This window comes from Phalangium opilio, unplaced genomic scaffold (assembly GCF_054372755.1).
Source record: "Phalangium opilio isolate 3A_F unplaced genomic scaffold, DU_Popi_V2 ptg000095l_1, whole genome shotgun sequence".
NCBI classification, from domain to species: domain Eukaryota; kingdom Metazoa; phylum Arthropoda; class Arachnida; order Opiliones; family Phalangiidae; genus Phalangium; species Phalangium opilio.
Window position 1 is genome coordinate 3,499,799 of NW_028324200.1, and position 21,576 is coordinate 3,521,374.

At 40.6% G+C, this 21,576-nt stretch overlaps 28 non-coding genes and 54 pseudogenes across 28 annotated transcripts; all 82 read left to right on the forward strand.

Moving 5' to 3' along the window:
* Nucleotides 1-120: 120 nt before the first annotated feature.
* LOC149636241 (5S ribosomal RNA) lies at nucleotides 121-239 on the forward strand. Its single transcript, XR_016373104.1, has one exon. It is a non-coding gene; the product is annotated as a 5S ribosomal RNA (ribosomal RNA).
* Nucleotides 240-369: 130 nt separating this feature from the next.
* LOC149636242 (5S ribosomal RNA) lies at nucleotides 370-488 on the forward strand (annotated as a pseudogene).
* A 135-nt stretch (nucleotides 489-623) lies between these two features.
* On the forward strand, nucleotides 624-742 carry LOC149636243 (5S ribosomal RNA). Its single transcript, XR_016372734.1, has one exon. It is a non-coding gene; the product is annotated as a 5S ribosomal RNA (ribosomal RNA).
* A 130-nt stretch (nucleotides 743-872) lies between these two features.
* Nucleotides 873-991, forward strand: LOC149636244 (5S ribosomal RNA). The gene has a single exon (XR_016372736.1). It is a non-coding gene; the product is annotated as a 5S ribosomal RNA (ribosomal RNA).
* Nucleotides 992-1,122: 131 nt separating this feature from the next.
* LOC149636245 (5S ribosomal RNA) lies at nucleotides 1,123-1,241 on the forward strand (annotated as a pseudogene).
* Nucleotides 1,242-1,372: 131 nt separating this feature from the next.
* On the forward strand, nucleotides 1,373-1,491 carry LOC149636246 (5S ribosomal RNA; annotated as a pseudogene).
* Nucleotides 1,492-1,621: 130 nt separating this feature from the next.
* LOC149636247 (5S ribosomal RNA) lies at nucleotides 1,622-1,740 on the forward strand (annotated as a pseudogene).
* Nucleotides 1,741-1,876: 136 nt separating this feature from the next.
* LOC149636248 (5S ribosomal RNA) lies at nucleotides 1,877-1,995 on the forward strand. The gene has a single exon (XR_016372863.1). It is a non-coding gene; the product is annotated as a 5S ribosomal RNA (ribosomal RNA).
* A 131-nt stretch (nucleotides 1,996-2,126) lies between these two features.
* Nucleotides 2,127-2,245, forward strand: LOC149636249 (5S ribosomal RNA; annotated as a pseudogene).
* Nucleotides 2,246-2,376: 131 nt separating this feature from the next.
* On the forward strand, nucleotides 2,377-2,495 carry LOC149636250 (5S ribosomal RNA; annotated as a pseudogene).
* A 130-nt stretch (nucleotides 2,496-2,625) lies between these two features.
* Nucleotides 2,626-2,744, forward strand: LOC149636251 (5S ribosomal RNA; annotated as a pseudogene).
* A 135-nt stretch (nucleotides 2,745-2,879) lies between these two features.
* Nucleotides 2,880-2,998, forward strand: LOC149636252 (5S ribosomal RNA). Its single transcript, XR_016372737.1, has one exon. It is a non-coding gene; the product is annotated as a 5S ribosomal RNA (ribosomal RNA).
* Nucleotides 2,999-3,128: 130 nt separating this feature from the next.
* On the forward strand, nucleotides 3,129-3,247 carry LOC149636253 (5S ribosomal RNA). Its single transcript, XR_016372738.1, has one exon. It is a non-coding gene; the product is annotated as a 5S ribosomal RNA (ribosomal RNA).
* A 131-nt stretch (nucleotides 3,248-3,378) lies between these two features.
* On the forward strand, nucleotides 3,379-3,497 carry LOC149636254 (5S ribosomal RNA; annotated as a pseudogene).
* A 131-nt stretch (nucleotides 3,498-3,628) lies between these two features.
* LOC149636255 (5S ribosomal RNA) lies at nucleotides 3,629-3,747 on the forward strand (annotated as a pseudogene).
* A 130-nt stretch (nucleotides 3,748-3,877) lies between these two features.
* On the forward strand, nucleotides 3,878-3,996 carry LOC149636256 (5S ribosomal RNA; annotated as a pseudogene).
* Nucleotides 3,997-4,132: 136 nt separating this feature from the next.
* Nucleotides 4,133-4,251, forward strand: LOC149636257 (5S ribosomal RNA). The gene has a single exon (XR_016372864.1). It is a non-coding gene; the product is annotated as a 5S ribosomal RNA (ribosomal RNA).
* A 131-nt stretch (nucleotides 4,252-4,382) lies between these two features.
* Nucleotides 4,383-4,501, forward strand: LOC149636258 (5S ribosomal RNA; annotated as a pseudogene).
* A 131-nt stretch (nucleotides 4,502-4,632) lies between these two features.
* LOC149636259 (5S ribosomal RNA) lies at nucleotides 4,633-4,751 on the forward strand (annotated as a pseudogene).
* A 130-nt stretch (nucleotides 4,752-4,881) lies between these two features.
* Nucleotides 4,882-5,000, forward strand: LOC149636260 (5S ribosomal RNA; annotated as a pseudogene).
* Nucleotides 5,001-5,134: 134 nt separating this feature from the next.
* Nucleotides 5,135-5,253, forward strand: LOC149636261 (5S ribosomal RNA). Its single transcript, XR_016372865.1, has one exon. It is a non-coding gene; the product is annotated as a 5S ribosomal RNA (ribosomal RNA).
* A 131-nt stretch (nucleotides 5,254-5,384) lies between these two features.
* Nucleotides 5,385-5,503, forward strand: LOC149636262 (5S ribosomal RNA). The gene has a single exon (XR_016373098.1). It is a non-coding gene; the product is annotated as a 5S ribosomal RNA (ribosomal RNA).
* A 130-nt stretch (nucleotides 5,504-5,633) lies between these two features.
* On the forward strand, nucleotides 5,634-5,752 carry LOC149636263 (5S ribosomal RNA). The gene has a single exon (XR_016373511.1). It is a non-coding gene; the product is annotated as a 5S ribosomal RNA (ribosomal RNA).
* Nucleotides 5,753-5,882: 130 nt separating this feature from the next.
* Nucleotides 5,883-6,001, forward strand: LOC149636264 (5S ribosomal RNA). Its single transcript, XR_016372920.1, has one exon. It is a non-coding gene; the product is annotated as a 5S ribosomal RNA (ribosomal RNA).
* Nucleotides 6,002-6,132: 131 nt separating this feature from the next.
* Nucleotides 6,133-6,251, forward strand: LOC149636265 (5S ribosomal RNA; annotated as a pseudogene).
* Nucleotides 6,252-6,382: 131 nt separating this feature from the next.
* Nucleotides 6,383-6,501, forward strand: LOC149636266 (5S ribosomal RNA; annotated as a pseudogene).
* Nucleotides 6,502-6,630: 129 nt separating this feature from the next.
* LOC149636267 (5S ribosomal RNA) lies at nucleotides 6,631-6,749 on the forward strand. The gene has a single exon (XR_016372660.1). It is a non-coding gene; the product is annotated as a 5S ribosomal RNA (ribosomal RNA).
* Nucleotides 6,750-6,878: 129 nt separating this feature from the next.
* On the forward strand, nucleotides 6,879-6,997 carry LOC149636268 (5S ribosomal RNA; annotated as a pseudogene).
* Nucleotides 6,998-7,128: 131 nt separating this feature from the next.
* LOC149636269 (5S ribosomal RNA) lies at nucleotides 7,129-7,247 on the forward strand (annotated as a pseudogene).
* A 130-nt stretch (nucleotides 7,248-7,377) lies between these two features.
* Nucleotides 7,378-7,496, forward strand: LOC149636270 (5S ribosomal RNA). The gene has a single exon (XR_016373494.1). It is a non-coding gene; the product is annotated as a 5S ribosomal RNA (ribosomal RNA).
* Nucleotides 7,497-7,627: 131 nt separating this feature from the next.
* LOC149636271 (5S ribosomal RNA) lies at nucleotides 7,628-7,746 on the forward strand (annotated as a pseudogene).
* Nucleotides 7,747-7,877: 131 nt separating this feature from the next.
* On the forward strand, nucleotides 7,878-7,996 carry LOC149636272 (5S ribosomal RNA; annotated as a pseudogene).
* Nucleotides 7,997-8,131: 135 nt separating this feature from the next.
* Nucleotides 8,132-8,250, forward strand: LOC149636273 (5S ribosomal RNA; annotated as a pseudogene).
* A 129-nt stretch (nucleotides 8,251-8,379) lies between these two features.
* Nucleotides 8,380-8,498, forward strand: LOC149636274 (5S ribosomal RNA). The gene has a single exon (XR_016372921.1). It is a non-coding gene; the product is annotated as a 5S ribosomal RNA (ribosomal RNA).
* A 131-nt stretch (nucleotides 8,499-8,629) lies between these two features.
* Nucleotides 8,630-8,748, forward strand: LOC149636275 (5S ribosomal RNA; annotated as a pseudogene).
* Nucleotides 8,749-8,879: 131 nt separating this feature from the next.
* LOC149636276 (5S ribosomal RNA) lies at nucleotides 8,880-8,998 on the forward strand (annotated as a pseudogene).
* Nucleotides 8,999-9,128: 130 nt separating this feature from the next.
* LOC149636277 (5S ribosomal RNA) lies at nucleotides 9,129-9,247 on the forward strand. Its single transcript, XR_016372661.1, has one exon. It is a non-coding gene; the product is annotated as a 5S ribosomal RNA (ribosomal RNA).
* Nucleotides 9,248-9,378: 131 nt separating this feature from the next.
* On the forward strand, nucleotides 9,379-9,497 carry LOC149636278 (5S ribosomal RNA; annotated as a pseudogene).
* A 130-nt stretch (nucleotides 9,498-9,627) lies between these two features.
* LOC149636279 (5S ribosomal RNA) lies at nucleotides 9,628-9,746 on the forward strand (annotated as a pseudogene).
* A 129-nt stretch (nucleotides 9,747-9,875) lies between these two features.
* LOC149636280 (5S ribosomal RNA) lies at nucleotides 9,876-9,994 on the forward strand. The gene has a single exon (XR_016372922.1). It is a non-coding gene; the product is annotated as a 5S ribosomal RNA (ribosomal RNA).
* A 131-nt stretch (nucleotides 9,995-10,125) lies between these two features.
* Nucleotides 10,126-10,244, forward strand: LOC149636281 (5S ribosomal RNA; annotated as a pseudogene).
* A 130-nt stretch (nucleotides 10,245-10,374) lies between these two features.
* On the forward strand, nucleotides 10,375-10,493 carry LOC149636282 (5S ribosomal RNA). Its single transcript, XR_016372662.1, has one exon. It is a non-coding gene; the product is annotated as a 5S ribosomal RNA (ribosomal RNA).
* A 131-nt stretch (nucleotides 10,494-10,624) lies between these two features.
* LOC149636283 (5S ribosomal RNA) lies at nucleotides 10,625-10,743 on the forward strand (annotated as a pseudogene).
* Nucleotides 10,744-10,873: 130 nt separating this feature from the next.
* LOC149636284 (5S ribosomal RNA) lies at nucleotides 10,874-10,992 on the forward strand. The gene has a single exon (XR_016373228.1). It is a non-coding gene; the product is annotated as a 5S ribosomal RNA (ribosomal RNA).
* Nucleotides 10,993-11,122: 130 nt separating this feature from the next.
* On the forward strand, nucleotides 11,123-11,241 carry LOC149636285 (5S ribosomal RNA). The gene has a single exon (XR_016373229.1). It is a non-coding gene; the product is annotated as a 5S ribosomal RNA (ribosomal RNA).
* Nucleotides 11,242-11,372: 131 nt separating this feature from the next.
* Nucleotides 11,373-11,491, forward strand: LOC149636286 (5S ribosomal RNA; annotated as a pseudogene).
* Nucleotides 11,492-11,621: 130 nt separating this feature from the next.
* Nucleotides 11,622-11,740, forward strand: LOC149636287 (5S ribosomal RNA; annotated as a pseudogene).
* A 129-nt stretch (nucleotides 11,741-11,869) lies between these two features.
* LOC149636288 (5S ribosomal RNA) lies at nucleotides 11,870-11,988 on the forward strand. Its single transcript, XR_016372923.1, has one exon. It is a non-coding gene; the product is annotated as a 5S ribosomal RNA (ribosomal RNA).
* A 131-nt stretch (nucleotides 11,989-12,119) lies between these two features.
* On the forward strand, nucleotides 12,120-12,238 carry LOC149636289 (5S ribosomal RNA; annotated as a pseudogene).
* A 130-nt stretch (nucleotides 12,239-12,368) lies between these two features.
* LOC149636290 (5S ribosomal RNA) lies at nucleotides 12,369-12,487 on the forward strand. Its single transcript, XR_016372663.1, has one exon. It is a non-coding gene; the product is annotated as a 5S ribosomal RNA (ribosomal RNA).
* A 131-nt stretch (nucleotides 12,488-12,618) lies between these two features.
* On the forward strand, nucleotides 12,619-12,737 carry LOC149636291 (5S ribosomal RNA; annotated as a pseudogene).
* A 130-nt stretch (nucleotides 12,738-12,867) lies between these two features.
* Nucleotides 12,868-12,986, forward strand: LOC149636292 (5S ribosomal RNA). The gene has a single exon (XR_016373231.1). It is a non-coding gene; the product is annotated as a 5S ribosomal RNA (ribosomal RNA).
* Nucleotides 12,987-13,117: 131 nt separating this feature from the next.
* Nucleotides 13,118-13,236, forward strand: LOC149636293 (5S ribosomal RNA; annotated as a pseudogene).
* A 130-nt stretch (nucleotides 13,237-13,366) lies between these two features.
* Nucleotides 13,367-13,485, forward strand: LOC149636294 (5S ribosomal RNA; annotated as a pseudogene).
* Nucleotides 13,486-13,616: 131 nt separating this feature from the next.
* LOC149636295 (5S ribosomal RNA) lies at nucleotides 13,617-13,735 on the forward strand (annotated as a pseudogene).
* A 130-nt stretch (nucleotides 13,736-13,865) lies between these two features.
* On the forward strand, nucleotides 13,866-13,984 carry LOC149636296 (5S ribosomal RNA; annotated as a pseudogene).
* Nucleotides 13,985-14,115: 131 nt separating this feature from the next.
* LOC149636297 (5S ribosomal RNA) lies at nucleotides 14,116-14,234 on the forward strand (annotated as a pseudogene).
* Nucleotides 14,235-14,364: 130 nt separating this feature from the next.
* Nucleotides 14,365-14,483, forward strand: LOC149636298 (5S ribosomal RNA; annotated as a pseudogene).
* A 131-nt stretch (nucleotides 14,484-14,614) lies between these two features.
* LOC149636299 (5S ribosomal RNA) lies at nucleotides 14,615-14,733 on the forward strand (annotated as a pseudogene).
* A 131-nt stretch (nucleotides 14,734-14,864) lies between these two features.
* Nucleotides 14,865-14,983, forward strand: LOC149636300 (5S ribosomal RNA). The gene has a single exon (XR_016373232.1). It is a non-coding gene; the product is annotated as a 5S ribosomal RNA (ribosomal RNA).
* Nucleotides 14,984-15,114: 131 nt separating this feature from the next.
* On the forward strand, nucleotides 15,115-15,233 carry LOC149636301 (5S ribosomal RNA; annotated as a pseudogene).
* Nucleotides 15,234-15,364: 131 nt separating this feature from the next.
* LOC149636302 (5S ribosomal RNA) lies at nucleotides 15,365-15,483 on the forward strand (annotated as a pseudogene).
* A 131-nt stretch (nucleotides 15,484-15,614) lies between these two features.
* Nucleotides 15,615-15,733, forward strand: LOC149636303 (5S ribosomal RNA; annotated as a pseudogene).
* A 131-nt stretch (nucleotides 15,734-15,864) lies between these two features.
* On the forward strand, nucleotides 15,865-15,983 carry LOC149636304 (5S ribosomal RNA; annotated as a pseudogene).
* Nucleotides 15,984-16,114: 131 nt separating this feature from the next.
* On the forward strand, nucleotides 16,115-16,233 carry LOC149636305 (5S ribosomal RNA). The gene has a single exon (XR_016373233.1). It is a non-coding gene; the product is annotated as a 5S ribosomal RNA (ribosomal RNA).
* A 131-nt stretch (nucleotides 16,234-16,364) lies between these two features.
* On the forward strand, nucleotides 16,365-16,483 carry LOC149636306 (5S ribosomal RNA; annotated as a pseudogene).
* A 131-nt stretch (nucleotides 16,484-16,614) lies between these two features.
* On the forward strand, nucleotides 16,615-16,733 carry LOC149636307 (5S ribosomal RNA; annotated as a pseudogene).
* Nucleotides 16,734-16,864: 131 nt separating this feature from the next.
* LOC149636308 (5S ribosomal RNA) lies at nucleotides 16,865-16,983 on the forward strand. The gene has a single exon (XR_016372535.1). It is a non-coding gene; the product is annotated as a 5S ribosomal RNA (ribosomal RNA).
* Nucleotides 16,984-17,114: 131 nt separating this feature from the next.
* LOC149636309 (5S ribosomal RNA) lies at nucleotides 17,115-17,233 on the forward strand (annotated as a pseudogene).
* A 131-nt stretch (nucleotides 17,234-17,364) lies between these two features.
* LOC149636310 (5S ribosomal RNA) lies at nucleotides 17,365-17,483 on the forward strand (annotated as a pseudogene).
* Nucleotides 17,484-17,613: 130 nt separating this feature from the next.
* LOC149636311 (5S ribosomal RNA) lies at nucleotides 17,614-17,732 on the forward strand (annotated as a pseudogene).
* Nucleotides 17,733-17,863: 131 nt separating this feature from the next.
* Nucleotides 17,864-17,982, forward strand: LOC149636312 (5S ribosomal RNA). The gene has a single exon (XR_016373460.1). It is a non-coding gene; the product is annotated as a 5S ribosomal RNA (ribosomal RNA).
* Nucleotides 17,983-18,114: 132 nt separating this feature from the next.
* Nucleotides 18,115-18,233, forward strand: LOC149636313 (5S ribosomal RNA; annotated as a pseudogene).
* A 130-nt stretch (nucleotides 18,234-18,363) lies between these two features.
* Nucleotides 18,364-18,482, forward strand: LOC149636314 (5S ribosomal RNA; annotated as a pseudogene).
* A 130-nt stretch (nucleotides 18,483-18,612) lies between these two features.
* LOC149636315 (5S ribosomal RNA) lies at nucleotides 18,613-18,731 on the forward strand (annotated as a pseudogene).
* Nucleotides 18,732-19,111: 380 nt separating this feature from the next.
* Nucleotides 19,112-19,230, forward strand: LOC149636316 (5S ribosomal RNA; annotated as a pseudogene).
* Nucleotides 19,231-19,611: 381 nt separating this feature from the next.
* LOC149636317 (5S ribosomal RNA) lies at nucleotides 19,612-19,730 on the forward strand. The gene has a single exon (XR_016373512.1). It is a non-coding gene; the product is annotated as a 5S ribosomal RNA (ribosomal RNA).
* A 131-nt stretch (nucleotides 19,731-19,861) lies between these two features.
* Nucleotides 19,862-19,980, forward strand: LOC149636318 (5S ribosomal RNA). The gene has a single exon (XR_016373425.1). It is a non-coding gene; the product is annotated as a 5S ribosomal RNA (ribosomal RNA).
* A 132-nt stretch (nucleotides 19,981-20,112) lies between these two features.
* LOC149636319 (5S ribosomal RNA) lies at nucleotides 20,113-20,231 on the forward strand (annotated as a pseudogene).
* A 130-nt stretch (nucleotides 20,232-20,361) lies between these two features.
* LOC149636320 (5S ribosomal RNA) lies at nucleotides 20,362-20,480 on the forward strand (annotated as a pseudogene).
* A 130-nt stretch (nucleotides 20,481-20,610) lies between these two features.
* Nucleotides 20,611-20,729, forward strand: LOC149636321 (5S ribosomal RNA; annotated as a pseudogene).
* Nucleotides 20,730-21,109: 380 nt separating this feature from the next.
* On the forward strand, nucleotides 21,110-21,228 carry LOC149636322 (5S ribosomal RNA; annotated as a pseudogene).
* Nucleotides 21,229-21,576: the final 348 nt, after the last annotated feature.

Below are 21,576 nucleotides of genomic sequence, written 5' to 3' on the forward strand. Positions count from 1 at the left end.
GTTTCCTTTTTTAAAATCCACCAGATATGAGAAAAGCAAACAGAGTTTCTTTTTTTTCAAACATGCAGAAGGGTAATTTGTCAAATTAGTTTTAAATTCGAATAACTAACTAAAGTTCTCGGCAACGGCCATATCACGCTGAAAACACCGGTTCTTGTCCGATCACCGAAGTTAAGCAGCGTCGAGCGCAGTCAGTACTTGGGAGGGAGACCACTTAGGAACACTGCGTGCCGTTGTGTTTTACAGTGTAGTTTCCTTTTTTAAAATCCACCAGATATGAGAAAAGCAAACAGAGTTTCTTTTTTTCAAACATGCAAAAGGGTAATTTGTCAAATTAGTTTTAAATTCGAATAACTAACTAAAGTTCTCGGCAACGGCCATATCACGCTGAAAACACCGGTTCTCGTCCGATCACCGAAATTAAGCAGCGTCACGCGCAGTCCGTACTTGAGAGGGAGACCAATTAGGAACACTGCGTGCCGTTGTCTTTTACACTTTAGTTTCCTTTTTTAAAATCCAACAGATATGAGAAAAGCAAAGAGAGTTTCTTTTTTTAAAAAAAAACATGGAGAAGGGTAATTTTTCTAATAAGTTTGAAATTCGAATTATTAACTAAAGTTCTCGGCAACGGCCATATCACGCTGAAAACACCGGTTCTCGTCCGATCACCGAAATTAAGCAGCGTCGAGCGCAGTCAGTACTTGGGAGGGAGACCACTTAGGAACACTGCGTGCCGTTGTCTTTTACAGTGTAGTTTCCTTTTTTAAAATCCACCAGATATGAGAAAAGCAAACAGAGTTTCTTTTTTTCAAACATGCAGAAGGGTAATTTGTCAAATTAGTTTTAAATTCGAATAACTAACTAAAGTTCTCGGCAACGGCCATATCACGCTGAAAACACCGGTTCTCGTCCGATCACCGAAATTAAGCAGCGTCGAGCGCAGTCAGTACTTGGGAGGGAGACCACTTAGGAACACTGCGTGCCGTTGTCTTTTACAGTGTAGTTTCCTTTTTTAAAATCCACCAGATATGAGAAAAGCAAACAGAGTTTCTTTTTTTTCAAACATGCAGAAGGGTAATTTGTCAAATTAGTTTTAAATTCGAATAACTAACTAAAGTTCTCGGCAACGGCCATATCACGCTGAAAACACCGGTTCTTGTCCGATCACCGAAGTTAAGCAGCGTCGAGCACAGTCAGTACTTGGGAGGGAGACCACTTAGGAACACTGCGTGCCGTTGTCTTTTACAGTGTAGTTTCCTTTTTTAAAATCCACCAGATATGAGAAAAGCAAACAGAGTTTCTTATCTTTCAAACATGCAGAAGGGTAATTTGTCAAATTAGTTTTAACTTCGAATAACTAACTAAAGATCTCGGCGACGGCCATATCACGCTGAAAACACCGGTTCTCGTCCGATCACCGAAATTAAGCAGCGTCAAGCGCAGTCAGTACTTGGGAGGGAGACCACTTAGGAACACTGCGTGCCGTTGTCTTTTACAGTGTAGTTTCCTTTTTTAAAATCCACCAGATATGAGAAAAGCAAACAGAGTTTCTTTTTTTCAAACATGCACAAGGGTAATTTGTCAAATTAGTTTTAAATTCGAATAACTAACTAAAGTTCTCGGCAACGGCCATATCACGCTGAAAACACCGGTTCTCGTCCGATCACCGAAATTAAGGAGCGTCACGCGCAGTCAGTACTTGGGAGGGAGACCAATTAGGAACACTGCGTGCCGTTGTCTTTTACACTTTAGTTTCCTTTTTTAAAATCCAACAGATATGAGAAAAGCAAAGAGAGTTTCTTTTTTTAAAAAAAAAACATGGAGAAGGGTAATTTTTCTAATAAGTTTGAAATTCGAATTATTAACTAAAGTTCTCGGCAACGGCCATATCACGCTGAAAACACCGGTTCTCGTCCGATCACCGAAATTAAGCAGCGTCGAGCGCAGTCAGTACTCGGGAGGGAGACCACTTAGGAACACTGCGTGCCGTTGTCTTTTACAGTGTAGTTTCCTTTTTTAAAATCCACCAGATATGAGAAAAGCAAACAGAGTTTCTTTTTTTTCAAACATGCAGAAGGGTAATTTGTCAAATTAGTTTTAAATTCGAATAACTAACTAAAGTTCTCGGCAACGGCCATATCACGCTGAAAACACCGGTTCTTGTCCGATCACCGAAGTTAAGCAGCGTCGAGCACAGTCAGTACTTGGGAGGGAGACCACTTAGGAACACTGCGTGCCGTTGTCTTTTACAGTGTAGTTTCCTTTTTTAAAATCCACCAGATATGAGAAAAGCAAACAGAGTTTCTTATCTTTCAAACATGCAGAAGGGTAATTTGTCAAATTAGTTTTAACTTCGAATAACTAACTAAAGATCTCGGCGACGGCCATATCACGCTGAAAACACCGGTTCTCGTCCGATCACCGAAATTAAGCAGCGTCAAGCGCAGTCAGTACTTGGGAGGGAGACCACTTAGGAACACTGCGTGCCGTTGTCTTTTACAGTGTAGTTTCCTTTTTTAAAATCCACCAGATATGAGAAAAGCAAACAGAGTTTCTTTTTTTCAAACATGCACAAGGGTAATTTGTCAAATTAGTTTTAAATTCGAATAACTACCTAAAGTTCTCGGCAACGGCCATATCACGCTGAAAACACCGGTTCTCGTCCGATCACCGAAATTAAGGAGCGTCACGCGCAGTCAGTACTTGGGAGGGAGACCAATTAGGAACACTGCGTGCCGTTGTCTTTTACACTTTAGTTTCCTTTTTTAAAATCCAACAGATATGAGAAAAGCAAAGAGAGTTTCTTTTTTTAAAAAAAAACATGGAGAAGGGTAATTTTTCTAATAAGTTTGAAATTCGAATTATTAACTAAAGTTCTCGGCAACGGCCATATCACGCTGAAAACACCGGTTCTCGTCCGATCACCGAAATTAAGCAGCGTCGAGCGCAGTCAGTACTTGGGAGGGAGACCACTTAGGAACACTGCGTGCCGTTGTCTTTTACAGTGTAGTTTCCTTTTTTAAAATCCACCAGATATGAGAAAAGCAAACAGAGTTTCTTTTTTTCAAACATGCAGAAGGGTAATTTGTCAAATTAGTTTTAAATTCGAATAACTAACTAAAGTTCTCGGCAACGGCCATATCACGCTGAAAACACCGGTTCTCGTCCGATCACCGAAATTAAGCAGCGTCGAGCGCAGTCAGTACTTGGGAGGGAGACCACTTAGGAACACTGCGTGCCGTTGTCTTTTACAGTGTAGTTTCCTTTTTTAAAATCCACCAGATATGAGAAAAGCAAACAGAGTTTCTTTTTTTTCAAACATGCAGAAGGGTAATTTGTCAAATTAGTTTTAAATTCGAATAACTAACTAAAGTTCTCGGCAACGGCCATATCACGCTGAAAACACCGGTTCTTGTCCGATCACCGAAGTTAAGCAGCGTCGAGCACAGTCAGTACTTGGGAGGGAGACCACTTAGGAACACTGCGTGCCGTTGTCTTTTACAGTGTAGTTTCCTTTTTTAAAATCCACCAGATATGAGAAAAGCAAACAGAGTTTCTTATCTTTCAAACATGCAGAAGGGTAATTTGTCAAATTAGTTTTAACTTCGAATAACTAACTAAAGATCTCGGCGACGGCCATATCACGCTGAAAACACCGGTTCTCGTCCGATCACCGAAATTAAGCAGCGTCAAGCGCAGTCAGTACTTGGGAGGGAGACCACTTAGGAACACTGCGTGCCGTTGTCTTTTACAGTGTAGTTTCCTTTTTTAAAATCCACCAGATATGAGAAAAGCAAACAGAGTTTCTTTTTTTCAAACATGCACAAGGGTAATTTGTCAAATTAGTTTTAAATTCGAATAACTAACTAAAGTTCTCGGCAACGGCCATATCACGCTGAAAACACCGGTTCTCGTCCGATCACCGAAATTAAGGAGCGTCACGCGCAGTCAGTACTTGGGAGGGAGACCAATTAGGAACACTGCGTGCCGTTGTCTTTTACACTTTAGTTTCCTTTTTTAAAATCCAACAGATATGAGAAAAGCAAAGAGAGTTTCTTTTTTTAAAAAAAAAACATGGAGAAGGGTAATTTTTCTAATAAGTTTGAAATTCGAATTATTAACTAAAGTTCTCGGCAACGGCCATATCACGCTGAAAACACCGGTTCTCGTCCGATCACCGAAATTAAGCAGCGTCGAGCGCAGTCAGTACTCGGGAGGGAGACCACTTAGGAACACTGCGTGCCGTTGTCTTTTACAGTGTAGTTTCCTTTTTTAAAATCCACCAGATATGAGAAAAGCAAACAGAGTTTCTTTTTTTTCAAACATGCAGAAGGGTAATTTGTCAAATTAGTTTTAAATTCGAATAACTAACTAAAGTTCTCGGCAACGGCCATATCACGCTGAAAACACCGGTTCTTGTCCGATCACCGAAGTTAAGCAGCGTCGAGCACAGTCAGTACTTGGGAGGGAGACCACTTAGGAACACTGCGTGCCGTTGTCTTTTACAGTGTAGTTTCCTTTTTTAAAATCCACCAGATATGAGAAAAGCAAACAGAGTTTCTTATCTTTCAAACATGCAGAAGGGTAATTTGTCAAATTAGTTTTAACTTCGAATAACTAACTAAAGATCTCGGCGACGGCCATATCACGCTGAAAACACCGGTTCTCGTCCGATCACCGAAATTAAGCAGCGTCAAGCGCAGTCAGTACTTGGGAGGGAGACCACTTAGGAACACTGCGTGCCGTTGTCTTTTACAGTGTAGTTTCCTTTTTTAAAATCCACCAGATATGAGAAAAGCAAACAGAGTTTCTTTTTTTCAAACATGCACAAGGGTAATTTGTCAAATTAGTTTTAAATTCGAATAACTACCTAAAGTTCTCGGCAACGGCCATATCACGCTGAAAACACCGGTTCTCGTCCGATCACCGAAATTAAGGAGCGTCACGCGCAGTCAGTACTTGGGAGGGAGACCAATTAGGAACACTGCGTGCCGTTGTCTTTTACACTTTAGTTTCCTTTTTTAAAATCCAACAGATATGAGAAAAGCAAAGAGAGTTTCTTTTTTTAAAAAAAACATGGAGAAGGGTAATTTTTCTAATAAGTTTGAAATTCGAATTATTAACTAAAGTTCTCGGCAACGGCCATATCACGCTGAAAACACCGGTTCTCGTCCGATCACCGAAATTAAGCAGCGTCGAGCGCAGTCAGTACTCGGGAGGGAGACCACTTAGGAACACTGCGTGCCGTTGTCTTTTACAGTGTAGTTTCCTTTTTTAAAATCCACCAGATATGAGAAAAGCAAACAGAGTTTCTTTTTTTTCAAACATGCAGAAGGGTAATTTGTCAAATTAGTTTTAAATTCGAATAACTAACTTAAGTTCTCGGCAACGGCCATATCACGCTGAAAACACCGGTTCTTGTCCGATCACCGAAGTTAAGCAGCATCGAGCGCAGTCAGTACTTGGGAGGGAGACCACTTAGGAACACTGCGTGCCGTTGTCTTTTACAGTGTAGTTTCCTTTTTTAAAATCCACCAGATATGAGAAAAGCAAACAGAGTTTCTTTTTTTCAAACATGCAGAAGGTTAATTTGTCAAATTAGTTTTAAATTCGAATAACTAACTAAAGCTCTCGGCAACGGCCATATCACGCTGAAAACACCGGTTCTCGTCCGATCACCGAAGTTAAGCAGCGTCGAGCGCAGTCAGTACTTGGGAGGGAGACCACTTAGGAACACTGCGTGCCGTTGACTTTTACAGTGTAGTTTCCTTTTTTAAAATCCACAAGATATGAGAAAAGCAAACAGAGTTTCTTTTTTTCAATCATGCAGAAGGGTAATTTGTCAAATTAGTTTTAAATTCGAATAACTAACTAAAGTTCTCGGCAACGGCCATATCACGCTGAAAACACCGGTTCTCGTCCGATCACCGAAGTTAAGCAGCGTCGAGCGCAGTCAGTACTTGGGAGGGAGACGACTTAGGAACACTGCGTGCCGTTGTCTTTTACAGTTTAGTTTCCTTTTTTATAATCCACCAGATATGAGAAAAGCAAACAGAGTTTCTTTTTTTTCAAACATGCAGAAGGGTAATTTGTCAAATTAGTTTTAAATTCGAATAACTAACTAAAGTTCTCGGCAACGGCCATATCACGCTGAAAACACCGGTTCTCGTCCGATCACCGAAATTAAGCAGCGTCAAGCGCAGTCAGTACTTGGGAGGGAGACCACTTAGGAACACTGCGTGCCGTTGTCTTTTACAGTTTAGTTTCCTTTTTTAAAATCCACCAGATATGAGAAAAGCAAACAGAGTTTCTTATCTTTCAAACATGCAGAAGGGTAATTTGTCAAATTAGTTTTAACTTCGAATAACTAACTAAAGATCTCGGCGACGGCCATATCACGCTGAAAACACCGGTTCTCGTCCGATCACCGAAATTAAGCAGCGTCAAGCGCAGTCAGTACTTGGGAGGGAGACCACTTAGGAACACTGCGTGCCGTTGTCTTTTACAGTTTAGTTTCCTTTTTTAAAATCCACCAGATATGAGAAAAGCAAACAGTTTAATTTTTTTCAAACATGCAGAAGGGTTATTTGTCAAATTAGTTTTACATTCGAATAACTAACTAAAGTTCTCGGCAACGGCCATAACACGCTGAAAACACCGGTTCTCGTCCGATCACCGAAGTTAAGCAGCGTCGAGCGCAGTCAGTACTTGGGAGGGAGACCACTTAGGAACACTGCGTGCCGTTGTCTTTTACAGTTTAGTTTCCTTTTTTAAAATCCACCAGATATGAGAAAAGCAAACAGTTTAATTTTTTTCAAACATGCAGAAGGGTTATTTGTCAAATTAGTTTTACATTCGAATAACTAACTAAAGTTCTCGGCAACGGCCATAACACGCTGAAAACACCGGTTCTCGTCCGATCACCGAAATTAAGCAGCGTCAAGCGCAGTCAGTTCTTGGGAGGGAGACCAATTAGGAACACAGCGTGCCGTTGTCTTTTACAGTGTAGTTTCCTTTTTTAAAATCCACCAGATATGAGAAAAGCAAACTGAGTTTCATTTTTTTCAAACATGCAGAAGGGTAATTTGTCAAATTAGTTTTAAATTCGAATAACTAACTAAAGTTCTCGGCAACGGCCATATCACGCTGAAAACACCGGTTCTCGTCCGATCACCGAAATTAAGCAGCGTCAAGCGCAGTCAGTACTTGGGAGGGAGACCAATTAGGAACACTGCGTGCCGTTGTCTTTTACAGTGTAGTTTCCTTTTTTAAAATCCACCAGATATGAGAAAAGCAAACAGAATTTCTTTTTTTCAAACATGCAGAAGGGTAATTTGTCAAATTAGTTTTAAATTCGAATAACTAACTAAAGTTCTCGGCAACGGCCATATCACGCTGAAAACACCGGTTCTCGTCCGAGCACCGAAGTTAAGCAGCGTCGAGCGCAGTCAGTACTTGGGAGGGAGACCACTTAGGAACACTGCGTGCCGTTGTCTTTTACAGTGTAGTTTCCTTTTTTAAAATCCACCAGATATGAGAAAAGCAAACAGATTTTCTTATCTTTCAAACATGAAGAAGGGTAATTTGTCAAATTAGTATTAAATTCGAATAACTAACTAAAGTTCTCGGCAACGGCCATATCACGCTGAAAACACCGGTTCTCGTCCGACCACCGAAATTAAGCAGCGTCAAGCGCAGTCAGTACTTGGGAGGGAGACCACTTAGGAACACTGCGTGCCGTTGTCTTTTACAGTTTAGTTTCCTTTTTTAAAATCCACCAGATATGAGAAAAGCAAACAGAGTTTCTTATCTTTCAAACATGCAGAAGGGTAATTTGTCAAATTAGTTTTAACTTCGAATAACTAACTAAAGATCTCGGCGACGGCCATATCACGCTGAAAACACCGGTTCTCGTCCGATCACCGAAATTAAGCAGCGTCAAGCGCAGTCAGTACTTGGGAGGGAGACCAATTAGGAACACTGCGTGCCGTTGTCTTTTACACTTTAGTTTCCTTTTTTAAAATCCAACAGATATGAGAAAAGCAAAGAGAGTTTCTTTTTTTTAAAAAAAACATGGAGAAGGGTAATTTTTCTAATAAGTTTGAAATTCGAATTATTAACTAAAGTTCTCGGCAACGGCCATATCACGCTGAAAACACCGGTTCTCGTCCGATCACCGAAATTAAGCAGCGTCGAGCGCAGTCAGTACTTGGGAGGGAGACCACTTAGGAACACTGCTTGCCGTTGTCTTTTACAGTGTAGTTTCCTTTTTTAAAATCCACCAGAAATGAGAAAAGCAAACAGTTTCTTTTTTTTCAAACATGCAGAAGGGTAATTTGTCAAATTAGTTTTAAATTCGAATAACTAACTAAAGCTCTCGGCAACGGCCATATCACGCTGAAAACACCGGTTCTCGTCCGATCACCGAAGTTAAGCAGCGTCGAGCGCAGTCAGTACTTGGGAGGGAGACGACTTAGGAACACTGCGTGCCGTTGTCTTTTATAGTGTAGTTTCCTTTTTTAATATCCACCAGATATGAGAAAAGCAAACAGAGTTTCTTTTTTTTCAAACATGCAGAAGGGTAATTTGTCAAATTAGTTTTAAATTCGAATAACTAACTAAAGTTCTCGGCAACGGCCATAACACGCTGAAAACACCGGTTCTCGTCCGATCACCGAAGTTAAGCAGCGTCGAGCGCAGTCAGTACTTGGGAGGGAGACCACTTAGGAACACTGCGTGCCATTGTCTTTTACAGAGTCGTTTCCTTTTTTAAAATCCACCAGATATGAGAAAAGCAAACAGATTTTCTTATCTTTCAAACATGAAGAAGGGTAATTTGTCAAATTAGTTTTAAATTCGAATAACTAACTAAAGATCTCGGCGACGACCATATCACGCTGAAAACACCGGTTCTCGTCCGATCACCGAAATTAAGCAGCGTCAAGCGCAGTCAGTACTTGGGAGGGAGACCAATTAGGAACACTGCGTGCCGTTGTCTTTTACAGTGTAGTTTCCTTTTTTAAAATCCACCAGATATGAGAAAAGCAAACAGAATTTCTTTTTTTCAAACATGCAGAAGGGTTATTTGTCAAATTAGTTTTACATTCGAATAACTAACTAAAGTTCTCGGCAACGGCCATAACACGCTGAAAACACCGGTTCTCGTCCGATCACCGAAGTTAAGCAGCGTCGAGCGCAGTCAGTACTTGGGAGGGAGACCACTTAGGAACACTGCGTGCCGTTGTCTTTTACAGTGTTGTTTCCTTTTTTAAAATCCACCAGATATGAGAAAAGCAAACAGATTTTCTTATCTTTCAAACATGAAGAAGGGTAATTTGTCAAATTAGTTTTAAATTCGAATAACTAACTAAAGATCTCGGCGACGACCATATCACGCTGAAAACACCGGTTCTCGTCCGATCACCGAAATTAAGCAGCGTCAAGCGCAGTCAGTACTTGGGAGGGAGACCAATTAGGAACACTGCGTGCCGTTGTCTTTTACAGTGTAGTTTCCTTTTTTAAAATCCACCAGATATGAGAAAAGCAAACAGAATTTCTTTTTTTCAAACATGCAGAAGGGTAATTTGTCAAATTAGTTTTAAATTCGAATAACTAACTAAAGTTCTCGGCAACGGCCATATCACGCTGAACACACCGGTTCTCGTCCGATCACCGAAATTAAGCAGCGTCGAGCGCAGTCAGTACTTGGGAGGGAGACCACTTAGGAACACTGCTTGCCGTTGTCTTTTACAGTGTAGTTTCCTTTTTTAAAATCCACCAGAAATGAGAAAAGCAAACAGTTACTTTTTTTTCAAACATGCAGAAGGGTAATTTGTCAAATTAGTTTTAAATTCGAATAACTAACTAAAGCTCTCGGCAACGGCCATATCACGCTGAAAACACCGGTTCTCGTCCGATCACCGAAGTTAAGCAGCGTCGAGCGCAGTCAGTACTTGGGAGGGAGACGACTTAGGAACACTGCGTGCCGTTGTCTTTTACAGTGTATTTTCCTTTTTTAATATCCACCAGATATGAGAAAAGCAAACAGAGTTTCTTTTTTTTCAAACATGCAGAAGGGTAATTTGTCAAATTAGTTTTAAATTCGAATAACTAACTAAAGTTCTCGGCAACGGCCATATCACGCTGAAAACACCGGTTCTCGTCCGATCACCGAAATTAAGCAGCGTCAAGCGCAGTCAGTACTTGGGAGGGAGACCACTTAGGAACACTGCGTGCCGTTGTCTTTTACAGTTTAGTTTCCTTTTTTAAAATCCACCAGATATGAGAAAAGCAAACAGTTTCATTTTTTTTCAAACATGCAGAAGGGTTATTTGTCAAATTAGTTTTACATTCGAATAACTAACTAAAGTTCTCGGCAACGGCCATAACACGCTGAAAACACCGGTTCTCGTCCGATCACCGAAGTTAAGCAGCGTCGAGCGCAGTCAGTACTTGGGAGGGAGACCACTTAGGAACACTGCGTGCCGTTGTCTTTTACAGAGTCGTTTCCTTTTTTAAAATCCACCAGATATGAGAAAAGCAAACAGATTTTCTTATCTTTCAAACATGAACAAGGGTAATTTGTCAAATTAGTTTTAAATTTGAATAACTAACTAAAGATCTCGGCGACGACCATATCACGCTGACAACACCGGTTCTCGTCCGATCACCGAAATTAAGCAGCGTCAAGCGCAGTCAGTACTTGGGAGGAAGACCAATTAGGAACACTGCGTGCCGTTGTCTTTTACAGTGTAGTTTCCTTTTTTAAAATCCACCAGATATGAGAAAAGCAAACAGAATTTCTTTTTTTCAAACATGCAGAAGGGTAATTTGTCAAATTAGTTTTAAATTCGAATAACTAACTAAAGTTCTCGGCAACGGCCATATCACGCTGAAAACACCGGTTCTCGTCCGATCACCGAAGTTAAGCAGCGTCGAGCGCAGTCAGTACTTGGGAGGGAGACCACTTAGGAACACTGCGTGCCGTTGTCTTTTACAGTGTCGTTTCCTTTTTTAAAATCCACCAGATATGAGAAAAGCAAACAGAATTTCTTTTTTTCAAACATGCAGAAGGGTAATTTGTCAAATTAGTTTTAAATTCGAATAACTAACTAAAGTTCTCGGCAACGGCCATATCACGCTGAAAACACCGGTTCTCGTCCGATCACCGAAGTTAAGCAGCGTCGAGCGCAGTCAGTACTTGGGAGGGAGACCACTTAGGAACACTGCGTGCCGTTGTCTTTTACAGTGTTGTTTCCTTTTTTAAAATCCACCAGATATGAGAAAAGCAAACAGATTTTCTTATCTTTCAAACATGAAGAAGGGTAATTTGTCAAATTAGTTTTAAATTCGAATAACTAACTAAAGATCTCGGCGACGACCATATCACGCTGAAAACACCGGTTCTCGTCCGATCACCGAAATTAAGCAGCGTCAAGCGCAGTCAGTACTTGGGAGGGAGACCAATTAGGAACACTGCGTGCCGTTGTCTTTTACAGTGTAGTTACCTTTTTTAAAATCCACCAGATATGAGAAAAGCAAACAGAATTTCTTTTTTTCAAACATGCAGAAGGGTAATTTGTCAAATTAGTTTTAAATTCGAATAACTAACTAAAGTTCTCGGCAACGGCCATATCACGCTGAAAACACCGGTTCTCGTCCGATCACCGAAATTAAGCAGCGTCGAGCGCAGTCAGTACTTGGGAGGGAGACCACTTAGGAACACTGCTTGCCGTTGTCTTTTACAGTGTAGTTTCCTTTTTTAAAATCCACCAGAAATGAGAAAAGCAAACAGTTACTTTTTTTTCAAACATGCAGAAGGGTAATTTGTCAAATTAGTTTTAAATTCGAATAACTAACTAAAGCTCTCGGCAACGGCCATATCACGCTGAAAACACCGGTTCTCGTCCGATCACCGAAGTTAAGCAGCGTCGAGCGCAGTCAGTACTTGGGAGGGAGACGACTTAGGAACACTGCGTGCCGTTGTCTTTTACAGTGTATTTTCCTTTTTTAATATCCACCAGATATGAGAAAAGCAAACAGAGTTTCTTTTTTTTCAAACATGCAGAAGGGTAATTTGTCAAATTAGTTTTAAATTCGAATAACTAACTAAAGTTCTCGGCAACGGCCATATCACGCTGAAAACACCGGTTCTCGTCCGATCACCGAAATTAAGCAGCGTCAAGCGCAGTCAGTACTTGGGAGGGAGACCACTTAGGAACACTGCGTGCCGTTGTCTTTTACAGTTTAGTTTCCTTTTTTAAAATCCACCAGATATGAGAAAAGCAAACAGTTTCATTTTTTTTCAAACATGCAGAAGGGTTATTTGTCAAATTAGTTTTACATTCGAATAACTAACTAAAGTTCTCGGCAACGGCCATAACACGCTGAAAACACCGGTTCTCGTCCGATCACCGAAGTTAAGCAGCGTCGAGCGCAGTCAGTACTTGGGAGGGAGACCACTTAGGAACACTGCGTGCCGTTGTCTTTTACAGAGTCGTTTCCTTTTTTAAAATCCACCAGATATGAGAAAAGCAAACAGATTTTCTTATCTTTCAAACATGAACAAGGGTAATTTGTCAAATTAGTTTTAAATTTGAATAACTAACTAAAGATCTCGGCGACGACCATATCACGCTGAAAACACCGGTTCTCGTCCGATCACCGAAATTAAGCAGCGTCAAGCGCAGTCAGTACTTGGGAGGAAGACCAATTAGGAACACTGCGTGCCGTTGTCTTTTACAGTGTAGTTTCCTTTTTTAAAATCCACCAGATATGAGAAAAGCAAACAGAATTTCTTTTTTTCAAACATGCAGAAGGGTAATTTGTCAAATTAGTTTTAAATTCGAATAACTAACTAAAGTTCTCGGCAACGGCCATATCACGCTGAAAACACCGGTTCTCGTCCGATCACCGAAGTTAAGCAGCGTCGAGCGCAGTCAGTACTTGGGAGGGAGACCACTTAGGAACACTGCGTGCCGTTGTCTTTTACAGTGTCGTTTCCTTTTTTAAAATCCACCAGATATGAGAAAAGCAAACAGATTTTCTTATCTTTCAAACATGAAGAAGGGTAATTTGTCAAATTAGTTTTAAATTCGAATAACTAACTAAAGATCTCGGCGACGACCATATCACGCTGAAAACACCGGTTCTCGTCCGATCACTGAAATTAAGCAGCGTCAAGCGCAGTCAGTACTTGAGAGGGAGACCAATTAGGAACACTGCGTGCCGTTGTCTTTTACAGTGTAGTTTCCTTTTTTAAAATCCACCAGATATGAGAAAAGCAAACAGAATTTCTTTTTTTCAAACATGCAGAAGGGTAATTTGTCAAATTAGTTTTAAATTCGAATAACTAACTAAAGTTCTCGGCAACGGCCATATCACGCTGAAAACACCGGTTCTCGTCCGACCACCGAAATTAAGCAGCGTCAAGCGCAGTCAGTACTTGGGAGGGAGACCACTTAGGAACACTGCGTGCCGTTGTCAATTACAGTTTAGTTTCCTTTTTTAAAATCCACCAGATATGAGAAAAGCAAACAGAGTTTCTTATCTTTCAAACATGCAGAAGGGTAATTTGTCAAATTAGTTTTAAATTCGAATAACTAACTAAAGATCTCGGCGACGACAATATCACGCTGAAAACACCGGTTCTCGTCCGATCACCGAAATTAAGCAGCGTCAAGCGCAGTCAGTACTTGGGAGGGAGACCAATTAGGAACACTGCGTGCCGTTGTCTTTTACAGTGTATTTTCCTTTTTAAAATCCACCAGATATGAGAAAAGCAAACAGAGTTTCTTTTTTTTCAAACATGCAGAAGGGTTATTTGTCAAATTAGTTTTACATTCGAATAACTAACTAAAGATCTCGGCGACGACCATATCACGCTGAAAACACCGGTTCTCGTCCGATCACCGAAATTAAGCAGCGTCAAGCGCAGTCAGTACTTGGGAGGGAGACCAATTAGGAACACTGCGTGCCGTTGTCTTTTACAGTGTAGTTTCCTTTTTTAAAATCCACCAGATATGAGAAAAGCAAACAGAGTTTCTTTTTTTTCAAACATGCAGAAGGGTAATTTGTCAAATTAGTTTTAAATTCGAATAACTAACTAAAGATCTCGGCGACGACAATATCACGCTGAAAACACCGGTTCTCGTCCGATCACCGAAATTAAGCAGCGTCAAGCGCAGTCAGTACTTGGGAGGGAGAACAATTAGGAACACTGCGTGCCGTTGTCTTTTACAGTGTATTTTCCTTTTTAAAATCCACCAGATATGAGAAAAGCAAACAGAGTTTCTTTTTTTTCAAACATGCAGAAGGGTTATTTGTCAAATTAGTTTTACATTCGAATAACTAACTAAAGTTCTCGGCAACGGCCATAACACGCTGAAAACACCGGTTCTCGTCCGATCACAGAAGTTAAGCAGCGTCGAGCGCAGTCAGTACTTAGGAGGGAGACCACTTAGGAACACTGCGTGCCGTTGTCTTTTACAGTGTCGTTTCCTTTTTTAAAATCCACCAGATATGAGAAAAGCAAACAGATTTTCTTATCTTTGAAACATGAAGAAGGGTAATTTGTCAAATTAGTTTTAAATTCGAATAACTAACTAAAGATCTCGGCGACGATCATATCACGCTGAAAACACCGGTTCTCGTCCGATCACCGAAATTAAGCAGCGTCAAGCGCAGTCAGTACTTGGGAGGGAGACCAATTAGGAACACTGCGTGCCGTTGTCTTTTACAGTGTAGTTTCCTTTTTTAAAATCCACCAGATATGAGAAAAGCAAACAGAGTTTCTTTTTTTTCAAACATGCAGAAGGGTAATTTGTCAAATTAGTTTTAAATTCGAATAACTAACTAAAGTTCTCGGCAACGGCCATATCACGCTGAAAACACCGGTTCTCGTCCGATCACCGAAGTTAAGCAGCGTCGAGCGCAGTCAGTACTTGGGAGGGAGACCACTTAGGAACACTGCGTGCCGTTGTCTTTTACAGTGTAGTTTCCTTTTTTAAAATCCACCAGATATGAGAAAAGCAAACAGATTTTCTTATCTTTCAAACATGAAGAAGGGTAATTTGTCAAATTAGTATTAAATTCGAATAACTAACTAAAGTTCTCGGCAACGGCCATATCACGCTGAAAACACCGGTTCTCGTCCGACCACCGAAATTAAGCAGCGTCAAGCGCAGTCAGTACTTGGGAGGGAGACCACTTAGGAACACTGCGTGCCGTTGTCTTTTACAGTGTAGTTTCCTTTTTTAAAATCCACCAGATATGAGAAAAGCAAACAGAGTTTCTTATCTTTCAAACATGCAGAAGGGTAATTTGTCAAATTAGTTTTAAATTCGAATAACTAACTAAAGATCTCGGAGACGGCCATATCACGCTGAAAACACCGGTTCTCGTCCGATCACCGAAATTAAGCAGCGTCAAGCGCAGTCAGTACTTGGGAGGGAGACCACTTAGGAACACTGCGTGCCGTTGTCTTTTACAGTGTAGTTTCCTTTTTTAAAATCCACCAGATATGAGAATAGCAAACAGAGTTTCTTTTTTTTCAAACATGCAGAAGGGTTATTTGTCAAATTAGTTTTACATTCGAATAACTAACTAAAGTTCTCGGCAACGGCCATATCACGCTGAAAACACCGGTTCTCGTCCGATCACCGAAATTAAGCAGCGTCAAGCGCAGTCAGTACTTGGGAGGGAGACCACTTAGGAACACTGCGTGCCGTTGTCTTTTACAGTGTAGTTTCCTTTTTTAAAATCCACCAGATATGAGAAAAGCAAACAGAGTTTCTTTTTTTTCAAACATGCAGAAGGGTAATTTGTCAAATTAGTTTTAATTTCGAATAACTAACTAAAGATCTCGGCGACGACAATATCACGCTGAAAACACCGGTTCTCGTCCGATCACCGAAATTAAGCAGCGTCAAGCGCAGTCAGTACTTGGGAGGGAGAACAATTAGGAACACTGCGTGCCGTTGTCTTTTACAGTGTAGTTTCCTTTTTTAAAATCCACCAGATATGAGAATAGCAAACAGAGTTTCTTTTTTTTCAAACATGCAGAAGGGTAATTTGTCAAATTAGTTTTAAATTCGAATAACTAACTAAAGTTCTCGGCAACGGCCATATCACGCTGAAAACACCGGTTCTCGTCCGATCACCGAAGTTAAGCAGCGTCGAGCGCAGTCAGTACTTGGGAGGGAGACCACTTAGGAACACTGCGTGCCGTTGTCTTTTACAGTTTAGTTTCCTTTTTTATAATCCACCAGATGTGAGAAAAGCAAACAGAGTTTCTTTTTTTTCAAACATGCAGAAGGGTAATTTGTCAAATTAGTTTTAAATTTGAATAACTAACTAAAGTTCTCGGCAACGGCCATATCACGCTGAAAACACCGGTTCTCGTCCGATCACCGAAGTTAAGCAGCGTAGAGCGCAGTCAGTACTTGGGAGGGAGACCACTTAGGAACACTGCGTCCCGTTTTTTTTACAGTTTAGTTTCCTTTTTTAAAATCCACAAGATATGAGAAAAGCAAACAGAGTTTCTTTTTTTTTCCAACATGCAGAAGGGTAATTTGTCAAATTAGTTTTAATTTCGAATAACTAACTAAAGATCTCGGCGACGACAATATCACGCTGAAAACACCGGTTCTCGTCCGATCACCGAAATTAAGCAGCGTCAAGCGCAGTCAGTACTTGGGAGGGAGAACAATTAGGAACACTGCGTGCCGTTGTCTTTTACAGTGTAGTTTCCTTTTTTAAAATCCACCAGATATGAGAATAGCAAACAGAGTTTCTTTTTTTTCAAACATGCAGAAGGGTAATTTGTCAAATTAGTTTTAAATTCGAATAACTAACTAAAGTTCTCGGCAACGGCCATACCACGCTGAAAACACCGGTTCTCGTCCGATCACCGAAGTTAAGCAGCGTCGAGCGCAGTCAGTACTTGGGAGGGAGACCACTTAGGAACACTGCGTGCCGTTGTCTTTTACAGTTTAGTTTCCTTTTTTATAATCCACCAGATGTGAGAAAAGCAAACAGAGTTTCTTTTTTTTCAAACATGCAGAAGGGTAATTTGTCAAATTAGTTTTAAATTTGAATAACTAACTAAAGTTCTCGGCAACGGCCATATCACGCTGAAAACACCGGTTCTCGTCCGATCACCGAAGTTAAGCAGCGTAGAGCGCAGTCAGTACTTGGGAGGGAGACCACTTAGGAACACTGCGTCCCGTTTTTTTTACAGTTTAGTTTCCTTTTTTAAAATCCACAAGATATGAGAAAAGCAAACAGAGTTTCTTTTTTTTTCCAACATGCAGAAGGGTAATTTGTCAAATTAGTTTTAAATTCGAATAACTAAGTAAAGTTCTCGGCAACGGCCATATCACGCTGAAAACACCGGTTCTCGTCCGATCACCGAAATTAAGCAGCGTCAAGCGCAGTCAGTACTTGGGAGGGAGACCACTTAGGAACACTGCGTGCCGTTGTCTTTTACAGTTTAGTTTCCTTTTTTATAATCCACCAGATATGAGAAAAGCAAACAGAGTTTCTTTTTTTCAAACATGCAGAAGGGTAATTTGTCAAATTAGTTTTACATTCGAATAACTAACTAAAGTTCTCGGCAACGGCCATATCACGCTGAAAACACCGGTTCTCGTCCGATCACCGAAATTAAGCAGCGTCAAGCGCAGTCAGTACTTGGGAGGGAGAACACTTAGGAACACTGCGTGCCGTTGTCTTTTACAGTTTAGTTTCCTTTTTTATAATCCACCAGATGTGAGAAACGCAAACAGAGTTTCTTTTTTTTCAAACACGCAGAAGGGTAATTTGTCACATTAGTTTTAAATTTGAATAACTAACTAAAGTTCTCGGCAACGGCCATATCACGCTGAAAACACCGGTTCTCGTCCGATCACCGAAGTTAAGCAGCGTAGAGCGCAGTCAGTACTTGGGAGGGAGACCACTTTGGAACACTGCGTGCCGTTGTTTTTTACAGTTTAGTTTCCTTTTTTAAAATCCACAAGATATGAGAAAAGCAAACAGAGTTTCTTTTTTTTTCCAACATGCAGAAGGGTAATTTGTCAAATTAGTTTTAAATTCGAATAACTAAGTAAAGTTCTCGGCAACGGCCATATCACGCTGAAAACACCGGTTCTCGTCCGATCACCGAAATTAAGCAGCGTCAAGCGCAGTCAGTACTTGGGAGGGAGACCACTTAGGAACACTGCGTGCCGTTGTCTTTTACAGTTTAGTTTCCTTTTTTATAATCCACCAGATATGAGAAAAGCAAACAGAGTTTCTTTTTTTCAAACATGCAGAAGGGTAATTTGTCAAATTAGTTTTAAATTCGAATAACTAACTAAAGATCTCGGCGACGACAATATCACGCTGAAAACACCGGTTCTCGTCCGATCACCGAAATTAAGCAGCGTCAAGCGCAGTCAGTACTTGGGAGGGAGAACAATTAGGAACACTGCGTGCCGTTGTCTTTTACAGTGTATTTTCCTTTTTAAAATCCACCAGATATGAGAAAAGCAAACAGAGTTTCTTTTTTTTCAAACATGCAGAAGGGTTATTTGTCAAATTAGTTTTACATTCGAATAACTAACTAAAGTTCTCGGCAACGGCCATATCACGCTGAAAAGACCGGTTCTCGTCCGATCACCGAAATTAAGCAGCGTCAAGCGCAGTCAGTACTTGGGAGGGAGACCACTTAGGAACACTGCGTGCCGTTGTCTTTTACAGTTTAGTTTCCTTTTTCATAATCCACCAGATATGAGAAAAGCAAACAGAGTTTCTTTTTTTTCAAACATGCAGAAGGGTAATTTGTCAAATTAGTTTTAATTTCGAATAACTAACTAAAGATCTCGGCGACGACAATATCACGCTGAAAACACCGGTTCTCGTCCGATCACCGAAATTAAGCAGCGTCAAGCGCAGTCAGTACTTGGGAGGGAGAAACATTAGGAACACTGCTAGCCGTTGTCTTTTACAGTGTATTTTCCTTTTTAAAATCCACCAGATATGAGAAAAGCAAACAGAGTTTCTTTTTTTTCAAACATGCAGAAGGGTTATTTGTCAAATTAGTTTTACATTCGAATAACTAACTAGAGTACTCGGCAACGGCCATATCACGCTGAAAACACCGGTTCTCGTCCGATCACCGAAATTAAGCAGCGTCAAGCGCAGTCAGTACTTGGGAGGGAGACCACTTAGGAACACTGCGTGCCGTTGTCTTTTACAGTTTAGTTTCCTTTTTTATAATCCACCAGATATGAGAAAAGCAAACAGAGTTTCTTTTTTTTTCAAACATGCAGAAGGGTAATTTGTCAAATTAGTTTTAAATTCGAATAACTAACTAAAGATCTCGGCGACGACAATATCACGCTGAAAACACCGGTTTTCGTCCGATCACCGAAATTAAGCACCGTCAAGCGCAGTCAGTACTTGGGAGGGAGAACAATTAGGAACACTGCGTGCCGTTGTCTTTTACAGTGTATTTTCCTTTTTAAAATCCACCAGATATGAGAAAAGCAAACAGACTTTCTTTTTTTTCAAACATGCAGAAGGGTTATTTGTCAAATTAGTTTTACATTCGAATAACTAACTAAAGTTCTCGGCAACGGCCATATCACGCTGAAAACACCGGTTCTCGTCCGATCACCGAAGTTAAGCAGCGTCGAGCGCAGTCAGTACTTGGGAGGGAGACCACTTAGGAACACTGCGCGCCGTTGTCTTTTACAGTGTAGTTTCCTTTTTTAAAATCCACCAGATATGAGAAAAGCAAACAGAGTTTCTTATCTTTCAAACATGAAGAAGGGTAATTTGTCAAATTAGTATTAAATTCGAATAACTAACTAAAGTTCTCGGCAACGGCCATATCACGCTGAAAACACCGGTTCTCGTCCGATCACCGAAGTTAAGCAGCGTAGAGCGCAGTCAGTACTTGGGAGGGAGACCACTTAGGAACACTGCGTGCCGTTGTTTTTTACAGTTTAGTTTCCTTTTTTAAAATCCACAAGATATGAGAAAAGCAAACAGAGTTTCTTTTTTTTTCCAACATGCAGAAGGGTAATTTGTCAAATTAGTTTTAAATTCGAATAACTAAGTAAAGTTCTCGGCAACGGCCATATCACGCTGAAAACACCGGTTCTCGTCCGATCACCGAAATTAAGCAGCGTCAAGCGCAGTCAGTACTTGGGAGGGAGACCACTTAGGAACACTGCGTGCCGTTGTCTTTTACAGTTTAGTTTCCTTTTTTATAATCCACCAGATATGAGAAAAGCAAACAGAGTTTCTTTTTTTCAAACATGCAGAAGGGTAATTTGTCAAATTAGTTTTAAATTCGAATAACTAACTAAAGATCTCGGCGACGACAATATCACGCTGAAAACACCGGTTCTCGTCCGATCACCGAAATTAAGCAGCGTCAAGCGCAGTCAGTACTTGGGAGGGAGAACAATTAGGAACACTGCGTGCCGTTGTCTTTTACAGTGTATTTTCCTTTTTAAAATCCACCAGATATGAGAAAAGCAAACAGAGTTTCTTTTTTTTCAAACATGCAGAAGGGTTATTTGTCAAATTAGTTTTACATTCGAATAACTAACTAAAGTTCTCGGCAACGGCCATATCACGCTGAAAAGACCGGTTCTCGTCCGATCACCGAAATTAAGCAGCGTCAAGCGCAGTCAGTACTTGGGAGGGAGACCACTTAGGAACACTGCGTGCCGTTGTCTTTTACAGTTTAGTTTCCTTTTTCATAATCCACCAGATATGAGAAAAGCAAACAGAGTTTCTTTTTTTTCAAACATGCAGAAGGGTAATTTGTCAAATTAGTTTTAATTTCGAATAACTAACTAAAGATCTCGGCGACGACAATATCACGCTGAAAACACCGGTTCTCGTCCGATCACCGAAATTAAGCAGCGTCAAGCGCAGTCAGTACTTGGGAGGGAGAAACATTAGGAACACTGCTAGCCGTTGTCTTTTACAGTGTATTTTCCTTTTTAAAATCCACCAGATATGAGAAAAGCAAACAGAGTTTCTTTTTTTTCAAACATGCAGAAGGGTTATTTGTAAAATTAGTTTTACATTCGAATAACTAACTAGAGTACTCGGCAACGGCCATATCACGCTGAAAACACCGGTTCTCGTCCGATCACCGAAATTAAGCAGCGTCAAGCGCAGTCAGTACTTGGGAGGGAGACCACTTAGGAACACTGCGTGCCGTTGTCTTTTACAGTTTAGTTTCCTTTTTTATAATCCACCAGATATGAGAAAAGCAAACAGAGTTTCTTTTTTTTTCAAACATGCAGAAGGGTAATTTGTCAAATTAGTTTTAAATTCGAATAACTAACTAAAGATCTCGGCGACGACAATATCACGCTGAAAACACCGGTTTTCGTCCGATCACCGAAATTAAGCACCGTCAAGCGCAGTCAGTACTTGGGAGGGAGAACAATTAGGAACACTGCGTGCCGTTGTCTTTTACAGTGTATTTTCCTTTTTAAAATCCACCAGATATGAGAAAAGCAAACAGACTTTCTTTTTTTTCAAACATGCAGAAGGGTTATTTGTCAAATT